Source organism: Girardinichthys multiradiatus, chromosome 20 (assembly GCF_021462225.1).
Source record: "Girardinichthys multiradiatus isolate DD_20200921_A chromosome 20, DD_fGirMul_XY1, whole genome shotgun sequence".
Lineage (NCBI taxonomy): Eukaryota > Metazoa > Chordata > Actinopteri > Cyprinodontiformes > Goodeidae > Girardinichthys > Girardinichthys multiradiatus.
The window spans coordinates 44742148-44765413 of NC_061812.1; the positions used below are offsets into that span (position 1 = coordinate 44742148).

General features: G+C 42.1%; 1 protein-coding gene across 8 annotated transcripts in view; it reads left to right on the forward strand.

Annotated features, from left to right (window-relative positions):
* The window catches only part of chl1b (cell adhesion molecule L1-like b), a 120130-nt gene that overhangs the window by 29913 nt on the left and 66951 nt on the right, over nt 1-23266 (forward strand). Inside the window, exon 1 of one of the 8 annotated variants that reach the window (XM_047347098.1) lies at nt 9743-9883. The exons of the other annotated variants lie outside the window; for them this stretch is intronic. The gene's annotated coding sequence lies outside the window, so the exon portion shown is untranslated. Of the gene's footprint in view, nt 1-9742; nt 9884-23266 lie in introns of those variants that run through there. 8 annotated transcript variants of the gene reach the window in all.

A 23266-nucleotide genomic window follows, 5' to 3' on the forward strand; every position in this document is an offset into this window, starting at 1 on the left:
ACTCATCAAAAAACTATGAATAGCCCTTTACTTCAGCGCTGATAGGAAGCAGATTAGTGGTTAACTGTTAGCCAGGCAGCAAGTTATCAAAATGCTTCCACACAAATAATATAAAAATGGTGGAAGCTTCTTCTAGGCTTTTGTAACCAGTTGTGGTCAAGCAGAACAACACACAATCTTTATTAGTCCAACTTCCTTTCTTTTTTCAAGCTGACCACTGTATTTGGCCATTAAGGCAGTCAGCAGAAGCAGACCTCTCTCTGACTGCGTTAAAACTGTGTGTTTTTGCATGAGAACCCTTCACACTAGGGCTCCACATTAACCAGAATTTATTTGAATGCAATACTGTTGCTGAAAATAGCGATGGCCGATTTTAGATTGATTAATGCCCCCCCCCATCCTCCTCACTTTTTTCATTCTTTACCATTTCACAATGTCCCTACCACTGTCTGTTAATTGTAGCATCTCAGCTACCGCAAACACAAATCAAGTGTAGGTATTAAGGACAATTTGCAAATTTGTTTAAGAATGTGCAGAGCATGAATGCATTATTATTGACATATCTTGCATCCAAGCAGTCTTTTGTAAATGCGATTATGTGCACAATGATATTGCGATAATGACTGTGATTCAATAAACTGTGCAGCTCTGCATCACACCCCTTCTAATTTGTGGGTAAAGGATTTTTATCACAGTGGCTATGTAGTGAATTATGTGATGATAGTGAAAAGAAGTGGAAAGGTTGCCGCTGTGTGAGTTTTGTTCAGCAAACAGCTGCCCTCCACCTATTCGGAGAAAAGTCAAAGTGATCATCTTTCTGCAGACAGAGTTTTTGATGTTACACTGACAAAGGCACACACTCCAGAAGTCCCTTTCACTGGATTTTTTAAATCCTCCCTCCTGTGTGCTTTTAAGTTATGAAAAGATAGCTTTTAGGGGTGTGCCTCCTCTTACAGTTCCAAGCACCCTTTCATGTGGCAGCAAGCCTTCCGCTCTTGATCCGGCATCCATGTTTGTCATTGATGTTTGATGTTCGGCAGATATTTCAGCTTATACACACTCACTGTCCTCCGGTTTCATCTCCTGTGTGTTGAATGTCCCATTCATCCTACTTTACCTTTACACAGAGTATCAAACTGTTACAAACTAATGGTGCACTGGAATATTCTGGATAATTCTACACTGAACATTAGACTTAATAATTCTACACAAATTCTAAATATTTATAGTTGCTTCTCTTAAAAATATTGTTAAGATATCATTTTGTCTCGTACATATATCAGTATTGTGTATCGTCTTGTCTTGTGAGCTGAATGTCATACTTTTTTCAGTCCATATGCATTGGCAAACAGCATGTACTTTGTTTGAGTTAAGTAAAAATAGATCTTTTCAATGAACATCAAGCTTACACAAATGAATCGTTGTGTATTATATTCCGTAGAAAGTAAATATGAAGAAAATCAAAATAAAAAGAATACCTGACATCGTTATTGGCCAGTCCAATCTGCTGCAGTTCTTATTGGCCAATCCATAATTTACCTACCAAGGAAACTGTATCTCTTCCCACCCCCCAAGTCACCAGGTGCCGCTTTATGCACGCCTATAAATTTCCCAGGTAGCGTGTAATTTATGAAGCTGCCTGTGCCGTTCACTGGGCTGTAGGAAAATGTCACATTCTCGCACTTCCACAACAAGCCCCTCTGCGCGCAGTGAATAATTTAGAATGATTTTAAGTTTTATAAGTCATTACTGCCCCAGGCCTGAAATATCTGGCACTGCATTTTATAGAACTTATGAAGTATAAATTATCTAATCAAATCCTGAGAACTATAATCCATCAGGCAAAGTTAAAAGGCTTATTGTATTTGCATTGTACAGAAGAACCTTGAATTGTGCCCTTTGGGCTCCTACTTCTGACGCTGCCTAATTGGCTTTTAAGAGCAGCCTGGAGAATAATAGTGACGTTGGTTTCCCACCACTTCATGGACATACTGTAAGTAAAGCTGGCTCAGTAATATGTGGGACATCTCTCATAGAAGAATGTCCTCAACGAGATGTGGGTTATTCTGCTGTTGCTGTTGTAGTTAGCCCACACACACAGTGAAGGGCTCTTTTTGTGTTCAGTGAATGGCCATGAGGATGAGGTTTTTAAAAGTTCAGCAGCCAGCCTTTTGACGAGCCTGTCTAGGTAAAAACATACACACAGACAGAGGTCCGACCCTCCATGGACCCAAACCCCCTCCCACACTCACACACACATTCACCCATCTTTAATTTGTCTCAAATATTGGTCCTGCCTCTCCGTTTCACCCTGGGCATCCAAGTGAGACGAAGCCCACCATCATTTTCCACAGCAGGATTAGCCGTGTGCTGCAGCGGACTGATCCGCCTGAGTGGTCCTGAAAGGTTGACCCCGAGGTGAGGTGGCCAGCAGGACACTCCTAAAAAGGCTGTTAGATCTATGTGGCTTATTATGAGACACAGAGTGACTAAACGACATCTCCAGCTCAGCCTTTTCAGAGACTACAGACTGGAAAAAAGCCTGTTTTCCGGAAATAATCAATGCCAATTGTTGGTGTTGCATTTTTGAGGTGAAAACATGTCTGGTGCATTGTGTTTCTTTAAGAACCTTCAGATAATGGTGATGGAGATGATCGGCTTTCCGCTGAGCTTCCAACCCCCAGGATATGTCCATTAACTTATAGCTAAACGGCCTTTTTGGAAGATCAGGCTTCCATTCAGCTTTACGTGTGTGTTTATCTGAGGAGGTCTGAGCATATGTGTGTGCATGTGTTTGCCCACACTGTGTGTGCGTTGGTGTATGTGCATGCTGATCCTTCCAGCCATTTGGAAGCTGTGTGTCCAGGGTGTATCTCAGAGCAGGGCCAAGCCCGGTTACCATGCCGACACATTTTGCCTTGAGACACCGTGTTAGTCTTAATGAATTCATTTTCAGGCTCATGTTTGCCTCTGTTTTCTCTGTCAGCTGTGTACACACTCTTAATGGTGGTGGAGTGAAGGACTTTTCCACTGTTGTTAGTGACCTGGGGGAAATAGCTTATTGATTCTGGGTGGGGGGCATGATGAAATTTACCTCTGAGCTGACACTGCGTATGAACTTATCCACAGGAGAGAAGAGAAGAAAGTTTAAGTGCCAATCCACTTTTAATATCATAAACTTTCTTTATGATTGCCAATCCAATATTGCTATATTGAAATTTCAGTGTAGGATTTATGACATATTAAGGTCCTACAAGTCCATTCTAATAAAAAAAGGAATAGAAATGCACTTAGATCGCCTTAACTGTCTGTTAAATCTGTTTGCTAACTTCCTTGAGGTGTTACACACAATGTACAACACCCAGGGAGACAGAGCAGACGGTGTTGTGCACATTTTGTTCAGTAGGTATGCTAATCAGGAGTAGAGATCCCCTGATCGCTGCCACAATCGCTGAGCTTACCATCTGTGGTGCACCGATGGCTGGCAGCCTCTGTGAGAGACCAGGAGAACAGTGTGGCAGAGCCTTATCTCTGTCCTCACATGTTCTTACAATGGTACTGTTTGTCTGCAGACAGTTCTTAACAGTCTTTATTCAAGCTGACCTTTTTCATATTTCTTCCCTTTACAAACACAAACTTCAACGGATTTTATAGGGATTTTATGCACTTGACCAGCACAAAGTATGGCATAATTTTGAAGTGGAAGGAAAACAATATAGACTTTTCCATAACCTATTTACAAATAATAATCAGAAAAGAGTAAATACTTTGTAGAACCTTTGTAGCTACAGGTTTTCTTCCATAATTGTCCTGTATTAGGTCCATCCATCTTCCTGCCACCTCTGGACAGTTTACCTTTCCCTGCTGAAGAAACGCATCCTCACAGCGTGTTGTTGCCTCCAGCATGCCTAGGATGGTGTGTCTGGGTTGTTTACAGTGTATATATCAGCCAGTAATAAATGGTATTAAGGTAAAACAGTCAATATGGGATCCTCTATCAGGACTCCTTCCTCTACATATTTGGTATATGACGTTTGGCAGACTTTAAACAGGACTTATTAGGCCCGAGCAGGAAAACTGCAAGGGCCTATTGTAATCGCTCGAATTCTTATTCTTTTTTCCGTTGCATCTTTGCGGGGCAATATGGAGACTTTGCCAAGCCCCTAGATGCACACGCTTTTACCCAAAATTGTCCCCCAACGAAAATTCTTGATCCTTAATGTCGTCATCAGTGGGCGTGGCCTAACCACTTAGCCACGCCCCCAAACGTGAGATAGCCCGAACCGTAAGTCGTAGAGATCTGAAATTTGGCACAATGCTAGAGCACCTCAAAACAAGAAAAAAAAGTCTCTTGGGGGTATGTCCTAAAATGCACAGTAAGTCGGCCATTTTGGGTCAAAGGCCGATTTTTGCCCGTTTTTCACTTTTACTCACCTCGAACTTTAACGGACTCCTCCTAGGGATTTTGAGCTATCGGGTTCATATTTGGTCAACATGCAGGTAAGGGATGGGGGATTAAAAGTTATCAAAATCGTGACTTTTTGGCCATGTTTAGGGGGCGTGGCCGGGGCACGAACTTGGCGTTCGCGCCAAAAGTGAAAGATTGCAATAACTTTCCCAAAGAAATTCCAAATCACACCAAAGTTGGCAGCAAGGAGGACCTTCGGGTTCCCGACAATCGTATGGGGGCATATGCTGACATCATCAAAGCCACGCCCCCTCAGAACCGGAAGTCACTTTTTTCACTTGGAAAGGTGCCTCTCTGACCCTCTTGACCCAATCAACTTGAAAGTGTGTCAGAAGACAGATAACTAGTGGGTCTAACTTTGTTTGAGGCACAGTGTCTTTTCATAAAAGGGCGTGGCCGTGGCGGCGCACTGAAGTCAGACGTCACGCCATGGCCATACGTTTGCCTTTAATTTCCACATACATCATCTGATCTGCACCAAATTCAATGTGATTGATCCTTGTCCAGTCCCCAACAAAGATCTGATGACATATTCGGTGGGCGTGGCCTAATTCATCCACAGCGCCTCCTACAAAATTTCAAAAAATCAGCCCCAAGCCATGCTTTGACCGAGGATTCTGAAATTCAGTACACATATGTATCTTCTCACGGCCTACAAAAATGTCTCTTGGAGCATTGTTCCAAACCCAACAGGAAGTCGGCCATTTTGGATTGAAGTTGCCATTTTGACCCTGTTTTGGCTGTTTCTAACCCGCATATCTGAGCGAACTCCTCCTACAGCTTTTGACTTAGAGACTTGAAAATCACTCAGTATACTCTTAAGGGATTGGGGATCAAAAGTTATCAAAAGCTTTTTGATACATGAAAGCGTGTGGGCGTGACCACGCCTCAAAATATGACTTCTCGCCATAAAACACTAAATTGATATAGCTCCTACAAGGAAAGTCACAGAAAAATGAAACCTTCTGGTATTGATCTGCCTCTAGGCCTGAAAAAAATTCACTTGTCAGATGCTGACATCATCGAAGCCCCGCCCCCTGAGAACAGGAAGTATCACTTTTTCCTTTACAGAGTCAATGTTTGATGTTCTTCACCTAATCAATGTGAAACTGTCCCAAGTAACAGATAACATGATGCTCTTACACAGTTGACAGTACTTACTGCTTTAGCTGGAGGGTGTGAATATGATGGCGTGGCGAATTCTGATGTCACGCCACGGCCATACGTTTGCCTCTAAATTACACATGCATGGTCCGATTCACTCCAAACTGAATATGCTTGATCTTTGTCAGCCCCCAAACAGCTCTATTGGATTACATTTAAATTTGGATCAACAGCGCCCCCTAGGACACTTAAAGGGCTATATCTCCTTCATACATCATCGGATCCACTTGAAATGTAGTATACATGATCATGACTTAATGATGGACATGTTGAAACAGTCAATTGATGATGTCGTTTTAGCCCCACCCACAAACAAACAAGCGACTGCAACTTCCTTCTGGAAGGTCCGATTTACTCCAAATTTTGAATGCTTTTTGCCAGACCGAAACTCTGCATGACCGAAGATCATGGTCAAAGTGCCACCTACTGGCGACGTGTTGAAGTGACGCGGTGTCATTGTATGTGGCGTGTATGAGGTGATGCCAGGCTCCTGCGGTCGCTCAGCCCGAGTTGCGCTGAGGGGTGCGAGGGCCTTCAAAGCTGCTTGCAGGTTTCTAGTTGTTATTGTTTTGTTTTGTTTCAAGTAATGGCTTTCTTCTGTGTAGTTGTAGAGTGCAGCACTAATAGTTGTCCAGTCTACAGATTCTCCCAGTGGAGCTGAAGATCTCGGTTGCTCCTCCGGAGATGGGCCTCTTGGTGTCTTCTCTGATTAGTTATCTGTTAGCCTGGCCTGTCAGTTTAGGTTTGCAGGAGAATCATATGCTTTCCATTCTTGGATGATGGATTATTTAAAATCTTTAGATGTTGCTTATAATCTAACCCGTCATTAAATCTTGTATTCCTTTTTCTCTATATGTCCATCCGTGACGCCGTCCATCTGGTCTGAATCATAGCACCTCTTTGGAGCAATGCACATCTGGAGCTCAGCAGTGCATCTCATCAATGTACACCCTTCAGTTGGCGCCTTTAACTCACATCTGAAGCATTGTCCTGAAGGACATATTACTGGACTCCAGCCTTGGATAGTTTGTCTTACAAGTTTGAATGGATATGAGGAACCAGTTTGACAAGCATTGCCACGCCTTGGAGACACACTTGGTGTAGTTAGTTTAAAGGTACTGGGGCCATATCATTTGACACGTCTGACACCTCCGATGTGCATCGCCTTTCACTCCTGCACAAACCAACCAGTTGTAAGCCAGCTCTACTTTGTGTTTTTCTATCACATTATATCCCAATAGAACACATTAAAGTCTGTGGTCGTAATGTGATGAAAAGGGAAGGGTTCAAGGGGTAGGAATATTTCATTAGTGGGATTAGGATCAACATTGGCGTCTGTAGTGACATGTCATGAGGTTGTAGAGTAATGTAGAAACTTATTGTTCAGATAAAAGCGTTACTATTTTTTTTTTGTGACGCACTCCTAAATGTTGTCTTGAGATCTACTCGCCACTGCTGCAGCACTCGGCTCCAGAATGCTGCAACCTGGTGAAACTTTTAAAACCTCAGCAATAAGAATGAAGATAGAGGCACCTGTTACCATGGCAACTCAAAAGAAAACTGAACAGAAAAACACGTTGGTTTTTATATTGATTCAGAATGCAGAATGAAGACCTTGGTATCAGTCAAAAGCAGGTTGTCCAGCTTCTATCTCCCAGTGCCAGGTTAGAGGCTTATTGACCGTTTTTTGACAGACTGACTAACAGACGACTTTTTGGGTGAAATGGGCCGCAAGCCCGAAGTTCAATTAAAAGCCCCGCTCTGCATGAGAGTGGCATATTTGCCAAATAGGGAGAAAAGTGTAAATCAGTCTTCATGCTCCCTCAGCAACCTGCTTGTCCTTGGGGGAATATTGATGGCTCTGCCTCGACTCATTTTTTTAAAAACAGGATTTTTATGCATCACATGAGTGCTTTGGAAACACATGGCTTCATTTTTACATTGTAGTGGGGCCGTGAGCTGCATGTGAAAACCACCTGCCTTTGTTTGTCTGTCTCTGAGCAGCAGGAGAGCAACCTGGCTTTAGTTTCAAGCGTGAGGTCCATCATGCTTTCTTTTTCTCATTCAGCTTTCTCCTGCTTAACGGACTCAGCAGGTCAAGGGAGCATTAGTTTAATTCCATGCTCACGATACAGCTGCAGATCTTCGTCTTCAAGCGGTCAGATAAGGTTTCGTGATTGCTGCTGGAGGCAGATAATTAATGTGTCATAAATTAAGACTCTTGTGAACAGTTTCTGTGAAGGTGCAGTGGATTATCCAGTATTGAATTTCTGAAGGAGATCTGCAGGCGTGAGGTTAAAGTGTATGACAAATGTCACCCAAACATAGTGAAAACAGAAAAGTCCAGTTTCCTGTACAGAATTTTGCTGGTTGGTTCTGGTGTAAATGTTTGCCTTCTCACCCGTGTTTGACATGTCCAGATCCTTTAATCAGCCGGGCTCAGTATGTGAATGAGCCGCAGCGGCAGACAGAAAGGAGAAAGGGCTTTTTTTTTTTTCTTGTCCAGGGACAATGTCAGGTTTATCTGGCCCGAGTGCACCAACACTAAGCTTTTCGGAACTGGCAGGCCACCTCGGGACCTACCCATCCCGCCCGGCTTCCAGAACCGTGCAGCCCCGGAGCACTAAGCATTTGTGCAAAGTTCATAAGGCTTCCTTCTGTTTGTGTGGCCATAATGGAGGCTCCATCCTGTTGTAGCTCAAAGAGAGCTTATGGTCTCACAGGCTCTGGCACTGGCTGTGCAGAGGAGTGAGTGTTCTCAGTTACTGACTTTGGCTGACTGCTTTCATTATGAGAAGACGTCCCCCTCCCAGCCCCTCATCAGATCCAGTTCTGAGCCTTCAGTATCTGAATTTCCTCTGCGATGATTGTTCTCGAGTTACCTCACTTTACAAAATAGAAGCTCTAGCTAGAAAAATAATCAGTCATGTTCAGTCCATCCGTCCGTCTTTCCTACCTTCCTCTCTCTTCTTACCAGTTTTGGAAAGCAGGTTTAATCTTTAAAGTGTGATCACTGTAAAAATTATGTAAACACTTTTATAAAATGAGACAAAAGGGACAAAACTCTGAAAATTTTAATCTAGAAAGGTATTGACTCTTGACATAGAAAAGTGTAAAACCCTGAGTTGTGGTGTACTGCCTTATTAGAACTGTCAGCCTTTTCTCAGCCCCCTGGGGTAACAACTTTGTCATCTCAGGCAGTAGGTTTGGTCCAAGCAGCCGTGCTTTGGTTGCTTTTTTCACCGCAGCTACGACCCACATCAGCATAATTCAAGCATGACCCTCCTCCCTCCTTTCATTTTCCGCCCTTTCTCCCCCGTTAAAACTAAGCCTCTGTCATGAGTCCACATCATACATCACCCAGACTGGGGTTTGCCTTCTCCCTCCCACTCCATGTCGTGGGAGAAAGTCTTTGTACTTTTACTTTTATGGTTAAAAAGTCATCAGTCTCAACACTTGCCATGCACAAGCCTGATGGTGAAGGTTCTATGGCATGTCAGGCACACATCATACGGTCATGGAATGAAGTTCCCCTTCCAATGTAGGCCAACCCCAGCTAACATTTTAAAATGTTTAAAAATCAAAGACTTTCAGTTTTTGAGCATTTTCTTGCATTGAGCGTGGGGCTAAAACAAAGAGGTCATACAACAAAGTGCCACACTAATGCCGGCTGACAGTCTTAAGCAGTTTGATGTGACAGTCTCCAGCAGCATTAGCAATTAAGCAGATTGTCAGTGGCTGACAGAACGAGCTTGCAGCAGGAGCAGAACTCAACAGACTCCCAGTCAGCAGGGGATCAAACTCCCATCCTAAATTCTGCTTATACTGGTTCTCCCAGCTGATAATTGCAAATAAACACTATTCAGTGTGCCCACAGGTGCATCAAATGTCTTTCATTATGCTAATATAGGAGGGGGGGGGGGTGCAAGATGAGACTCACATTCCTCCACTCTTCTTTGTGCACACCCACTGAATAGCCTTTAGATCGGCCTTTGTGGGAGTGATTGTCAGTAGCTTAATGAGCTTCTTTGCCAGGCTAAAAGCTTTGGCAACATATGTGACGACAGTTCTTCTTCTGTCTCCAGCCTGTATGATACAACATAGAGCAGGCTCAGCGTTCTTCCTACCTGCAGAAATCATAGCTCTCCTAACTCACCATTTTCCTTTTTACTCTGGATTTTTACTACCTGGAAAAAGCAATTGCTACTCCTCTCATGGGGTCCACGGCTGAGAATGAGAAAGTCACATCTTGTAAGTAACCCTGCAGTATGTGTGGATTCCTGTTAACATGTTGTAGGGCATGCATTGGCACTTCCAGCTACACTTTACACAGTCATCAGGTATTGCTGCATTTAAACTTTAATGTAAAGGGTTGATAATGCTACACTATCTTAATAGGAGTTTCTTTATTATAGTATGCAAGTCTGGAATCAAAACTGTGTTGAGATGAAAGATTCGGTTCCATTAAAGGAGCAGTGCCTAAATTTCCATGCCCTACCTGCTTCACATCTACAAGCACATTGGTTAGATATTAACAGGTCTTAACCTTGTTATTTTCCTTTAATTGAAGGTTTTCACTGTTATATACAGAGCACTTTAATTGGTTCTTACTAGAACTGTACAATATCTAGAACCGCAGTCATGGACATTTCAGTGTGGACAATAAAGCAATTGCAATGGCCTGCTTCTATGCAGTATTTGGTAGGATATATTTGATGTACCATGTGTCCAAGGTCTCTATATCAGTAATATGCTGATTGTCAGTGGTGTGTGTGTGATTTTAATGCCCACAACTAATGTATATCTTTTGTGGCTGGGAACCTTAAGTTCAGTAGAGTAGGGTGGGGTGACAAAGCAGTAAAGACAGGAAAATGTGGGTTAACTGCTATCAGTGTGATCATTACAGTATTTAGCAATAGTATCACAATATGTTCTATCACTCTTTCCTCTTAGTGGTTGTCTTTTAGGGCTGCAGCTATCGATTATTTTAGTAACTGATTAATCTAGCGATAATCTTTTTGATTAATCTAACAAGAGATACTAAGTAAATAATCATATTTCTATAAACAAGTATTTTGAACTTAAAAAAATCAAATAGTTATTGTGCACTTTAAATACATTGTAAATGACACAAACGTTGAAAAAAACTCAATATAATACTCAGAACACAGCATTATAATAAAGTCTTAAATAGAAAAAAAGCAACAAGGCATTTTGTTGCATGTTGCAAGGTACAGTTATACAAAACATTTGTAAAAACCTGAACAATGCTTAGGTGAAGCTAAAACGTTGCCACTAGAGACGTTCTGGATACATAGAGCATATTTACAGACAAAGAAGGTTTTTCATCTAAACTGCAAAACATATTTTCTATATAGTTTTGACTTAATTACTGCTCTGAGTGGGTTGTTCTTTCGACATACTTCAGAGTCTGTATACCCCAGATAACGATTTGATTACTAAATTAGTTGATGGTCATTTCAAAAATCGATCACGATTAATCTGATTAATTATTTCAGCCCTCGTCTTTATGAGCTTTTAAACTGTTTCAGTTGTAACTTATGACTATCCTATTTTGAAAAAGGCTGTGTGTCACAGCTTTCCCACCTTGGAAATACTGTTTGCACAAGCGATGTTCACAGTGAGGATGAATGTTTAAACCCTCATCATCAGATTGTTGTAGACGAAGCAGCATCACTCCCATTTGCTGTGGGACACCACCTGTCATCCCCACCTCATGTAGTCCGTCTTGCAGCTGGTTGCATTTGTATCCACAACACAACTGCTTCATATTAACAGTGAAATTCAAGCAGATCAAAACAATCTGTTTTGGAGCTGGACCGATCAGAGTATTCTGGTTATTGTAAGGCATTGATCTGGCATTACTGATTTGAACTGGTTCCAATTTCTCTTTAAGAGCTATAATTAACAAGGTTCAAAATATTTATTCCTAGCCTTGACACCTGCAATGAGTGGTCATTAACCAATTAGATAAGCAGCAGAGACGACGTCACACCATGTGTGAAATAATACCCTCAGGGAGCATTGGCCTGGACCAGGGATCAGTTAAAGTGAGGCAACTCACACCTTCAGTTGGAGCAGTTTAATTTCACACAGAGGGTTTTAGACTGGACCAAACAATGTCATACAGTTGCAAGAGAGTTTCGGGCGCAGTATTGCTCCAGTATTGTGCTGATCGAGAAGACAAAAAGCACAAAGAAGACAGTCCGTCTCATCCATGTAGCCCCACAAGATATTTTCAAACTCTTTTGTCTTCTGTTTTGCGCTCTATGTTATTCTTCTTCTTCTACTCAAATGCACTGCTTTTATATCACATCGTACGGTACGCTGGGAACAGCATGCATTCACACTGTACGTGAACCGCTCCAGGGTCCGGATATACAGGTCCTTCTCAAAATATTAGCATATTGTGATAAAGTTAATTATTTTCCATAATGTCATGATGAAAATTTAACATTCATATATTTTAGAGTCATTGCACACTAACTGAAATATTTCAGGTCTTTTATTGTCTTAATACGGATGATTGTGGCATACAGCTCATGAAAACCCAAAATTCCTATCTCACAAAATTAGCATATTTCATCCGACCAATAAAAGAAAAGTGTTTTTAATACAAAAAACGTCAACCTTCAAATAATCATGTACAGTTATGCACTCAATACTTGGTCGGGAATCCTTTTGCAGAAATGACTGCTTCAATGCGGCGTGGCATGGAGGCAATCAGCCTGTGGCACTGCTGAGGTCTTATGGAGGTCCAGGATGCTTCGATAGCGGCCTTTAGCTCATCCAGAGTGTTGGGTCTTGAGTCTCTCAACGTTCTCTTCACAATATCCCACAGATTCTCTATGGGGTTAAGGTCAGGAGAGTTGGCAGGCCAATTGAGCACAGTGATACCATGGTCAGTAAACCATTTACCAGTGGTTTTGGCACTGTGAGCAGGTGCCAGGTCATGCTGAAAAATGAAATCTTCATCTCCATAAAGCTTTTCAGCAGATGGAAGCATGAAGTGCTCCAAAATCTCCTGATAGCTAGCTGCATTGACCCTGCCCTTGATAAAACACAGTGGACCAACACCAGCAGCTGACACGGCACCCCAGACCATCACTGACTGTGGGTACTTGACACTGGACTTCTGGCATTTTGGCATTTCCTTCTCCCCAGTCTTCCTCCAGACTCTGGCACCTTGATTTCCGAATGACATGCAGAATTTGCTTTCATCCGAAAAAAGTACTTTGGACCACTGAGCAACAGTCCAGTGCTGCTTCTTTGTAGCCCAGGTCAGGCACTTCTGCCGCTGTTTCTGGTTCAAAAGTGGCTTGACCTGGGGAATGCGGCACCTGTAGCCCATTTCCTGCACACGCCTGTGCATGGTGGCTCTGGATGTTTCTACTCCAGACTCAGTCCACTGCTTCCGCAGGTCCCCCAAGGTCTGGAATCGGCCCTTCTCCACAATCTTCCTCAGGGTCCGGTCACCTCTTCTCGTTGTGCAGCGTTTTCTGCCACACTTTTTCCTTCCCACAGACTTCCCACTGAGGTGCCTTGATACAGCACTCTGGGAACAGCCTATTCGTTCAGAAATTTCTTTCTGTGTCTTACCCTCTTGCTTGAGGGTGTCAATAGTGGCCTTCTGGACAGCAGTCAGGCTGGCAGTCTTACCCATGATTGGGGTTTTGAGTGATGAACCAGGCTGGGAGTTTTAAAGGCCTCAGGAATCTTTTGCAGGTGTTTAGAGTTAACTCGTTGATTCAGATGATTAGGTTCATAGCTCGTTTAGAGACCCTTTTAATGATATGCTAATTTTGTGAGATAGGAATTTGGGGTTTTCATGAGCTGTATGCCAAAATCATCCGTATTAAGACAATAAAAGACCTGAAATATTTCAGTTAGTGTGCAATGAATCTAAAATATATGAATGTTAAATTTTCATCATGACATTATGGAAAATAATGAACTTTATCACAATATGCAAATTTTTTGAGAAGGACCTGTACCATGCCGAGTCCGGGTACGGTTCTCTGGTCCGGTTTAGGGTCTGGAATGGGTTCACACCGGCGTGATCAGCTCCAGAAACTGGACATTGGAACGGTACAGAGCATTACAAAGGTTTGGTGTGAAAGCATTCTGAGCTTTCCCACTTTCTGCTGTCAGCTCTGTTTCAATATGTCCCTCCACCAATTCAAAGAAAAGTCCCTAATGATGGTATGAATTGGCACCCTGTGGCAGATGGCTCCCTTTACATGAAAAAGTCACAGGATGATCAAAACTTTAAAAGTATGAAATTGCAAAGGAACAAAATGGCCCTCGCCAAAGTTTAGCTCTGTCTTGTAGCAGGTTGAATGCAAAACTGAAATCTGTCCTTTATAGAAGCTTCTTACAGTTTTTGGGTTTCCCCTGACTTCATCTTTAGACAGATTATTTTGTCTTCCTCTCCTAGCAACAACTTCTACACCAAATAGTGTTGCTGATGGTGCAATCTGCTATTGTCCAGGTATGGTGGTGGGAAAAACAAACAGATTTTTACATTTCTGACTGACCCAGTCACCGGTTAGATCCGGTCAACCTGAAAATTGTTCGGTTTCAGTCACCAGCCCAGTTCTCTTTGCCGTCTAGTCTCTAGGAGGCACACATGCCGTCTTGAGTGCCATTTGGTCCATCTTGCAACATCTTCTTATTTTCATCTTGACTGCTGCAACGCTGACTTCTTTGATAATTTTAGTGTCAGTGTGTGCGTGGTTTCCAGCATTTCACGAGACAAATTTGCAGAATTGTCTAGTTTATTGTTAAAATACTTTAGGTTTTCTTCAAACACGAATTTGGTTTGAGTCTTCACTGATTAAATAAATGAAAGTTTTTAATTGGATTATTCAACAGTCATAAAAGTGAAAAAGAAGCAGCTAGGACCATGTGGGGATTGTGAATCATCTCTTACAGAGTGATCAGGGTCACCTTTATTTCAAAAGTTCAGCTTTCACAGTCTGCTGCTTTGACCTGAGAAAACCTGAATCTTGGCTTGTTTAAAACAGCAGCAGACTATAGACAGAATAGAGAGGAGGTGGATGAGTTCCAGAGCACTCGCTGAAGAAATACAGACTGTATCCACATTCACCAGAAGGTGTTTCTGTGCAGAGCTTCTTGCCAAGGCAAATTTACATGATGCAGCGGAAGGAACTGTTTCACTAATGAGTTTAAACTGACCTTTAGGAGCATCTCTTTAGATTTCTTAATCAGGATTATTTACCAGATCTGGTCTTGAGTGACTAATGAATGCAGGTTGGAGTAGATGATCTGGAAAGGTAGGTATTACTTAGGACAAAAGGTGAACAGAAACATAACCATCATATCTCTACCGGGATGTGCTTTATTTGGGCTTACATTATAAATGTTTCACCAATCACTGGCTTACATCGCATTTTCAAAATTGTTTAACGCGTTTGAACTGATATATTCATTTGGATATTTTAGTGAATGCATTTATAATTTAAGATGAAGAATTCTCCCATGCTTTTATCTAGAAAACATAAACCTTTTATATCTATTCTTCTCAGATCTTTTCATTAGATTTGTTTGAGCCAGGCCGTCAGACAGTGGAAAGGCACAGGAACTGGGCCACATATCCGGCAGCTGTGTCAGAAAGCTTACCCTGAGTAACATTGTCCAGATGTTCTGCTGCTGCACAGAACAGGATTTTTAAATGATACATTTTGGGACAAGGGAACATTTAATTTCACAGGCTGAAATCGTCGTTTCAACTGTATGTCTGAGACAGCAGGAGGGATTACAACACAGACGAAGCAGCAAAGGCATTTCTGTAGTTTTTTTTTTTTTGCTACCACAGGGACATCAGAAATTCTCGCTGGTTTGCAGAAATAAATTGCTTCGAGGTCTGACAGAGGTAAGGATTTGGGATATAAGAGCCATCAATCATGTCTTGCCTTGGCACAGTTTCGTCCAGCGAAATTGCCGGCATCAGTCAGACTGAGCACCCTAACGGAGAGGGGAGGACGCTGTGTTAGTTCACACAAAATATTATTCCTGTCCTCAAAGTCCAGCTCATGAATTCATCTCTCTGCCAGCTCCTCGGAGGGGATCCCGCACTAATGTGATTATTGTCCGGAGCACGAGGCACTCCTGTGCCACTTCAAAGAGAGCAGATCAGAGGGAGAGGGAATGAAAAACTGGGAGCGGCAAGGTAGACAGGTGCAGTCCACCATCTGAAACCTTTTCCTTTGCATCTGACTTTTGGACATGTTCAGGATGATCAGAACATCTGTGTTGCTTTTCAGACAGTGCATAAAAGCTGCATGATTTATAATCGTTCTCTCTGACAGGCTCTGTTGAGCTATTTGATTATGTTAATTGAACTCTTGACTATGATCAAAAGTAATTATTCAGAAAGGTTTGATAATTATTGTGTCTGAAGATGCCACTGAAGGTCATCTTATTCTAATTTAGCCTGCATATTTAAGCAGTGCTTCATACCTTACTAAGACAAACAGCTTCCTCATACAAGTTAGCAGCCATTTAGAGATTAGAGAACGCCTTCATGCTGTGGTTTGAGAAAGAAAAACAGAAACCGTTTTGAAAAATAACATCTAAATACCACTTGTGGTTTGAAATCTTCTCGAGCTGTTTGTTCTTCTTTTGGTCAGACTAGTTCTTACATGTCCTACCAGTAGCAGCTGCTGACATGACTGTCCAGCTGCTGCGTTGCCTGTAGCTACACGAGGTGCTGCAGGGTCACTGCTGGGTGGATCCAGCGCCTTGCCTTCTTTCACAGGAGACTAAGGTTAGACAGGTTGTGTATCATTAGTTCATTCAGAACATAGGGGTCAGAAACCCTACAGTCCATCAGCTGATCCTTGTTTATATGAGGCCAACTGAGCCTTGTACCATTACACCTGAGACACTTCCTCACTTCTCCAGCCTTAGGGTTAGGATTAAGGTATATTTTCCATCCTAATCCTGTTTGTTTTCATGTCCAGCTTTGTTCTCAGTTCTCAGACATTCCCAAAATATTAATCGCAATATAAGGGAATTAAAATATCAGGCTTTCCAAGGGTTTCTGGAAAAGTATAAAATTTGAAATGATGTTTTCCAGGTTTGGGTAAGTATGGACAAAGAAATTACAGTTTTGAAAAATATTTTTATTTCCAGTCTTTATACCCTGTTTAAAAGATCGATTCCATCCATCCATCCATCCATTCATTCATTCATTCATTGCTTTTCTGTCATCTATCATCTGGCAACTATTGAAATATTTGCCACATTTCTAATTATAATTTATTTGTCTCTACTACTGTAGATTAGATTTTATTCTGGAAAAGCATGGAATTTTGAGATGAAAAATGTGTAAAAACTGAAAAATATAGTTACCACCATTCAAAAAGCATTTTATTTTAGATTCAATTGGCTGAAGAGAGAAAAACAAAAGCTAAAAAAACAGGTTGAAACCAGATTCTTTAGCACAAAGACTCTACAGCCACTGTTTTTCTCAGAGATACAGACTGCTTCTGAAACCTGTAAGTCAACTGAAAAACAGGCATCTTAAAAAGTTTGGTGTTCCTTCCAAATCCATCAGAAGCAACGCGAGTCTGCTCAGACTTAATCTGCTCAGTTGCTGTTTTAATTGTTCTCCAAAGATCAAATGGGAATGAATGTGAAGGCATTCACCGTGAGAGCGAAGTGTGGAGTTGCTGTCTGCTCGTTGCAGGTCTTTAGTAAAGTGAATATTTTAATCCAGCCTGACAAGACGAGGATCTGCTTAATCCTATTAATGGCCTGCACATTAAACTACAGTAGGCCCACACTTCTCCTCCTGTTGTCTTTGTGTAAGAAAGGAGCAGATGGTGCCAAATTAACAACCGAGCCTACAGTAGTGAACTTTGAATGGCTAAACTCAGTCCCCCCCCAAAACACTCCACTTGCTGGTGTTATATTTTATTTTTATCTACATACTTTTTTCAGTGGGTGGCCTTCTTAATGTTGCACAGTGTATTTGAAAAGGTTTTACAGAATAAAGCTTCAATTTAATTTACTTTCTTAACATTTGTTTTATAGGGTGTATTCACACTTGCCACTTTTGGTCCGTTTCCCCCCGTGGTCCGGACCTTTTGTGCAGGTGTGAATACACTCAAGTGGATCTGGTCCGGACCAAACAACCCACATTTTGAGGTGTTCTCGGTCCGCTTCCAAACGGACTCTGGTGCGGTTCGCTTATGGTCTGAATACAAACCGGCCCCGATCCGAACCAACTACAAAAAGCATACGTCTCTTTGGACATAAAAAGCCAACGTAGCCGGTAGCAAAGGTGTGTGTTGTAAGGTAATCATGCCTGATAAGCTGTGTGTTGCTTAGCAACACTGCTGGCTTGTTGTGGGACAAGGCACCTAGAAAATGGAACGGGGTTCCAAAATTAAAAAAGGGAACGTCTCAAAATCTGTGTTGAATGAGCTGCTCTTCAGCCTCACAATAATATTGCAACTGTAATAACGACATAAATATGCCGAACAGAGGTGCTGCATGCAGCACGTCTACAGCTGTTTTCCTAAATTTTCGGGTCTGTGCTCTGTCCCGCCCCGTCATTTCTGTCCAATGGGAACAATGATCGTCACCTGCATGGCTTTGTTTACAAGTAATAGTTCACTTGAAAAAAGTACAATGTGAAAACAAACCGCACCAAATGAAAAAAATTAAGTTTGCTTTCGGTCCGGACCAAACAAGTGGACCGAAGGACTTTCCTGGTGTGAATACACCCTAAAGTATTTTCTTATCATTTATTAGTAGTATAAACGCAACAAAGACAACCATTTCAGTGGCAGTTATTAAGACATAAAACTTTATTTTTATTTAGCAACATTTGTAAATAATACTAAAGATAACACAGTTTAATGACCATAAAATAGGTTTCAGCACAGAAAAGGCAATTCTGTTGACAGATACACAGATGTTCTATATTGGGCTGCACCTCTCACTAAGTACATTTTACATTCAGAATTACCGTGTACTATTTTGTTAAAAAAAAAAAAAAAAACAGTTGCAGGTGTATAAGCAAGCAGGGTGTTTTTTTTTGTTGTTTTTTTTTACTGTGTCCTGTCCGGCATAGTATCGCTCAAAATTGTTGTCTGAGTGCCAAGAAATTGCCCAACAGATTTACTTTCACAAGCGGAGCATCACAGCTAATGCTTTAAAGCTCTGCTTGATATTTATAAAATAAACTTTACTATAAACTTCTTTGGGAATATTTCAATTGTTACGGACACGAAGAAAAAAAGAAGCTCAAAAAAGAGAGAGATGGGGAAAAAGGGGAGAAAAGGAGGAAAGAGTGGAGGAGAGAAAGAAGGATGAAGAGAATACAAGATTACACCCTGCTTGCTTATACAGGTCCTTCTCAAAATATTAGCATATTGTGATAAAGTTCATTATGTTCCATAATATCATGATGAAGATTTAACATTCACATATTTTAGATTCATTGCACAATAACTGAAATATTTCAGGTCTTTTATTGTTTTAATACGGATGATTTTGGCATACAGTTCATGAAAACCCAAAATTCCTATCTCACAAAATTAGCATATTTCATCCGACCAATAAAAGAAAAGTGTTTTTAATACAAAAAACGTCAACCTTCAAATAATCATGTACAGTTATGCACTCAATACTTGGTCGGGAATCCTTTTGCAGAAATGACTGCTTCAATGCGGCGTGACATGGAGGTAATCAGCCTGTGGCACTGCTGAGGTCTTATGGAGGCCCAGGATGCTTCGATAGCGGCCTTTAGCTCATCCAGAGTGTTGGGTCTTGAGTCTCTCAACGTTCTCTTCACAATATCCCACAGATTCTCTATGGGGTTCAGGTCAGGAGAGTTGGCAGGCCAATTGAGCACAGTGATACCATGGTCAGTAAACCATTTACCAGTGGTTTTGGCATTGTGAGCAGGTGCCAGGTCGTGCTGAAAAATGAAATCTTCATCTCCATAAAGCTTTTCAGCAGATGGAAGCATGAAGTGCTCCAAAATCTCCTGATAGCTAGCTGCATTGACCCGGCCCTTGATAAAACACAGTGGACCAACACCAGCAGCTGACACGGCACCCCAGACCATCACTGACTGTGGGTACTTGACACTGGACTTCAGGCATTTTGGCATTTCCTTCTCCCCAGTCTTCCTCCAGACTCTGGCATCTTGATTTCCGAATGACATGCAGAATTTGCTTTCATCCGAAAAAAGTACTTTGGACCACTGAGCAACAGTCCAGTGATGCTTCTCTGTAGCCCAGGTCAGGCGCTTCTGCCACTGTTTCTGGTTCAAAACTGGCTTGACCTGGGGAATGCGGCACCTGTAGCCCATTTCCTGCACACGCCTGTGCACGGTGGCTCTGGATGTTTCTACTCCAGACTCAGTCCACTGCTTCCGCAGGTCCCCCAAGGTCTGGAATCGGCCCTTCTCCACAATCTTCCTCAGGGTCCGGTCACCTCTTCTCGTTGTGCAGCGTTTTCTGCCACACGTTTTCCTTCCCACATACTTCCCACTGAGGTGCCTTGATACAGCACTCTGGGAACAGCCTATTTGTTCAGAAATGTCTTTCTGTGTCTTACCCTCTTGCTTGAGGGTGTCAATAGTGGCCTTCTGGACAGCAGTCAGGTCGGCAGTCTTACCCATGATTGGGGTTTTGAGTGATGAACCAGGCTGGGAGTTTTAAAGGCCTCAGGAATCTTTTGCAGGTGTTTAGAGTTAACTCGTTGATTCAGATGATTAGGTTCATAGCTCGTTTAGAGACCCTTTTAATGATATGCTAATTTTGTGAGATAGGAATTTGGGGTTTTCATGAGCTGTATGCCAAAATCATCCGTATTAAGACAATAAAAGACCTGAAATATTTCAGTTAGTGTGCAATGAATCTAAAATATATGAATGTTAAATTTTCATCATGACATTATGGAAAATAATGAACTTTATCACAATATGCTAATATTTTGAGAAGGACCTGTACACCTGCAGCTGATTATTTTTTTTTTTCTTCTTCTTTTAACAAAATAGTACACGGTAATTCTGAATGTAAAATGTACTTAGTGAGAGGTGCAGCCCAATATAGAACATCTGTGTATCTGTCAACACCTGAAGCTTAACACCTGTGAGTATGGGTGTGGATGCGCTTTTGTATACAAGGTTTCTCCACAAAAATATGCAATAGCGAGTGTGAGGACCCACAGGCCTGCCCCATGGTCCTTGGATGGACGCTGAAGAGCAGTGGAGAGTCCCAGGGGAACCACCCAGCAGTGACAATGCAAAAGCCAATGACGAGCCCACAGACCCCGCCGGCAGCCGTCCACACCCGAGCAGATCCAGCCATGGACCCCGAGGCCCAAGACCCCGGGACACACCACCCCCCAAGCAGAGGCCCGACAGAGCCCAGGGGGGCAGGCCCCGGCAAGCAGCCACCGGGAGTGAGCCAGCACACACCAAAGCACCCGGCCCCAGACACCGAGAACCACAAGTACACCAGCAGGCAGAGACTCCAACCACCGGCAGGCGGTGTGGCGGGGAGGAAGCTGATCCAGGAGAGGGAGCAGTCCAAGACAACAATTCTGAGCGCTACTCTGCCGGACAGGACACGGTAAAAAAAAATGAAAAGAATATAGCGACACAAACCCTCATTATACGTCATTCGATTCAATTCAAATTCAAAGATACTTAATCAGATGCGGTAAAAAAAAAAAAAAAAAAAAGATTGAGATTGAGATGTGACATTGGCTGGAGGGTGCTGACCATTCTGGTATGGACTGATCAAAATTTATCTTACCTGCAATCAGCTAAACAGTTCAATTCTCACCAGTTCCGTTGGTCCCTTTTCTTTTCCCGGTTTAACCTCTGCATCTCTTATAGACCAGGCTCTAAGAACCATAAACTGGATGCCCTTTGCTGTCATTTTTGTCCTGACGACACTGAGGAGCAACCAGCTCCCATCTTACCCCCCAGCTGCATAGTGGGCTCGTTAACATGGGAGATTGAGAATGTAGCGCAGCAAGCCCTACTTCATGTACCTGATCCTAAGACTGGTCCCCCTAATCGTACTTATGTCCCCATAAGTACGATTAGGTCAGGTCACGACTTATCCATTGGTGTCATTCGACCAAACTCTTTGCTCATCCTGGTGCCAGTTGGACGGTGGGTTTAATCTCCATTCTCGCGGCATGACCGTTATCCTCACAATCATTGACCGTTTTTCCAAGGCCTGTCACCTCATTCCCCTAAAGAAGCTGCCTTCCACCTCCCAAACAGCCCATTTACTAGTAAAGAATGTTTTTCGGCTTCATGGAATTCCACTAGACATTCTTTCAGACCATGGTCCCCAGTTTACCTCCCAAGTATGGCGACAGTTTTGTTCGGCTTTAGAAGCCAAAGTTTCCTTAACCTCAGGGTATCACCCCCAGTCCAACGGTCAGACCGAACGTATGAATCAGGAGCTTGAAAGCGTCCTCAAGTGTCTGACCTCCACTAACCCCATAGATTGGAGTGATTATTTACCTTGGGTGGAGTATGAAAAGACAAAAAAAGAAAAATAAAGAAAAGGCAATTCCCAAAAAACAGGCAAAAAACAAGGTGAGTCTTAGCGTGATGGGTTTGTTTTGTTTCCCTAAACAACTGGATTAAAGTGGTCAGGTTGAGGTGAAAAGAAGTGAAATGCCAAAAAAAGTGTTGCCTTTAAGGAATAAGCAAAAAAACTGCCTGGCACGTTCTCAGCCAATGGCTCTCTGGCAGTCACTGTGTCGATGCTGAAATGCATATTGCTCTCAAGGAGTACATTAAGTTTAAGGCGTTTTGAACATCTGAGTCTGGCCCTCAAATCTCATCTTCTGATTTCTGTTGTTGGCCCATTTTCAATAGTTCTACATCTGCTCTGCTATTATACAGCTGTGGTAAAATGTGACAGGAACATGCAAACATGTCTGCAGTTAGAAAGTCACTACCACCATTTCATTTACTGAAACACCTGGCTAAGATACACTAAGGAGTAGAACAGAACTCTGTGCCACGTGATAGATTAGTTTGAAGCAAGGGAACGATGCTGTGTATACTGACAAAATATCTGGATGTTAAGTAATAAAACAATTACCCTCAGTGCAGAATGAGCAGTCTGCTGTGCAACACGTACTTATCAGCATTTCATCTAGTAAACAAACTGTATTTGTTAGATAATAACCAATAAAAAATAACTAATCTTTCATAGAGGGGTATTTGTACCTACTCATAAATGAGGAAATCTCAATTTACTCACGTTTCCATGATGCAGTTAACAACAACTAGTGTCAATAAATAATATAATAAAAATAATAAAAAAGGCTAGGTTGCAGTAAGAATACAAAAGACAACAATAAAACAAATTTCTCATCACTGTATGGCATATTACATTAGCACGAATATAACAACACATTAGCCAGCTGTATATTTATACCACATGCAATACAATCATTCTCCAGAAATATTAGTTGACCTTCATGATCAGGGTAAATTTAACTGTGCTGAAGTGATGAGGACCTAAAATCTCTTTCACTGTTTATTTTGCCATTCCTGCTGCAGTTTCTTTTCCCACAATCAAGAATCGCTATGCC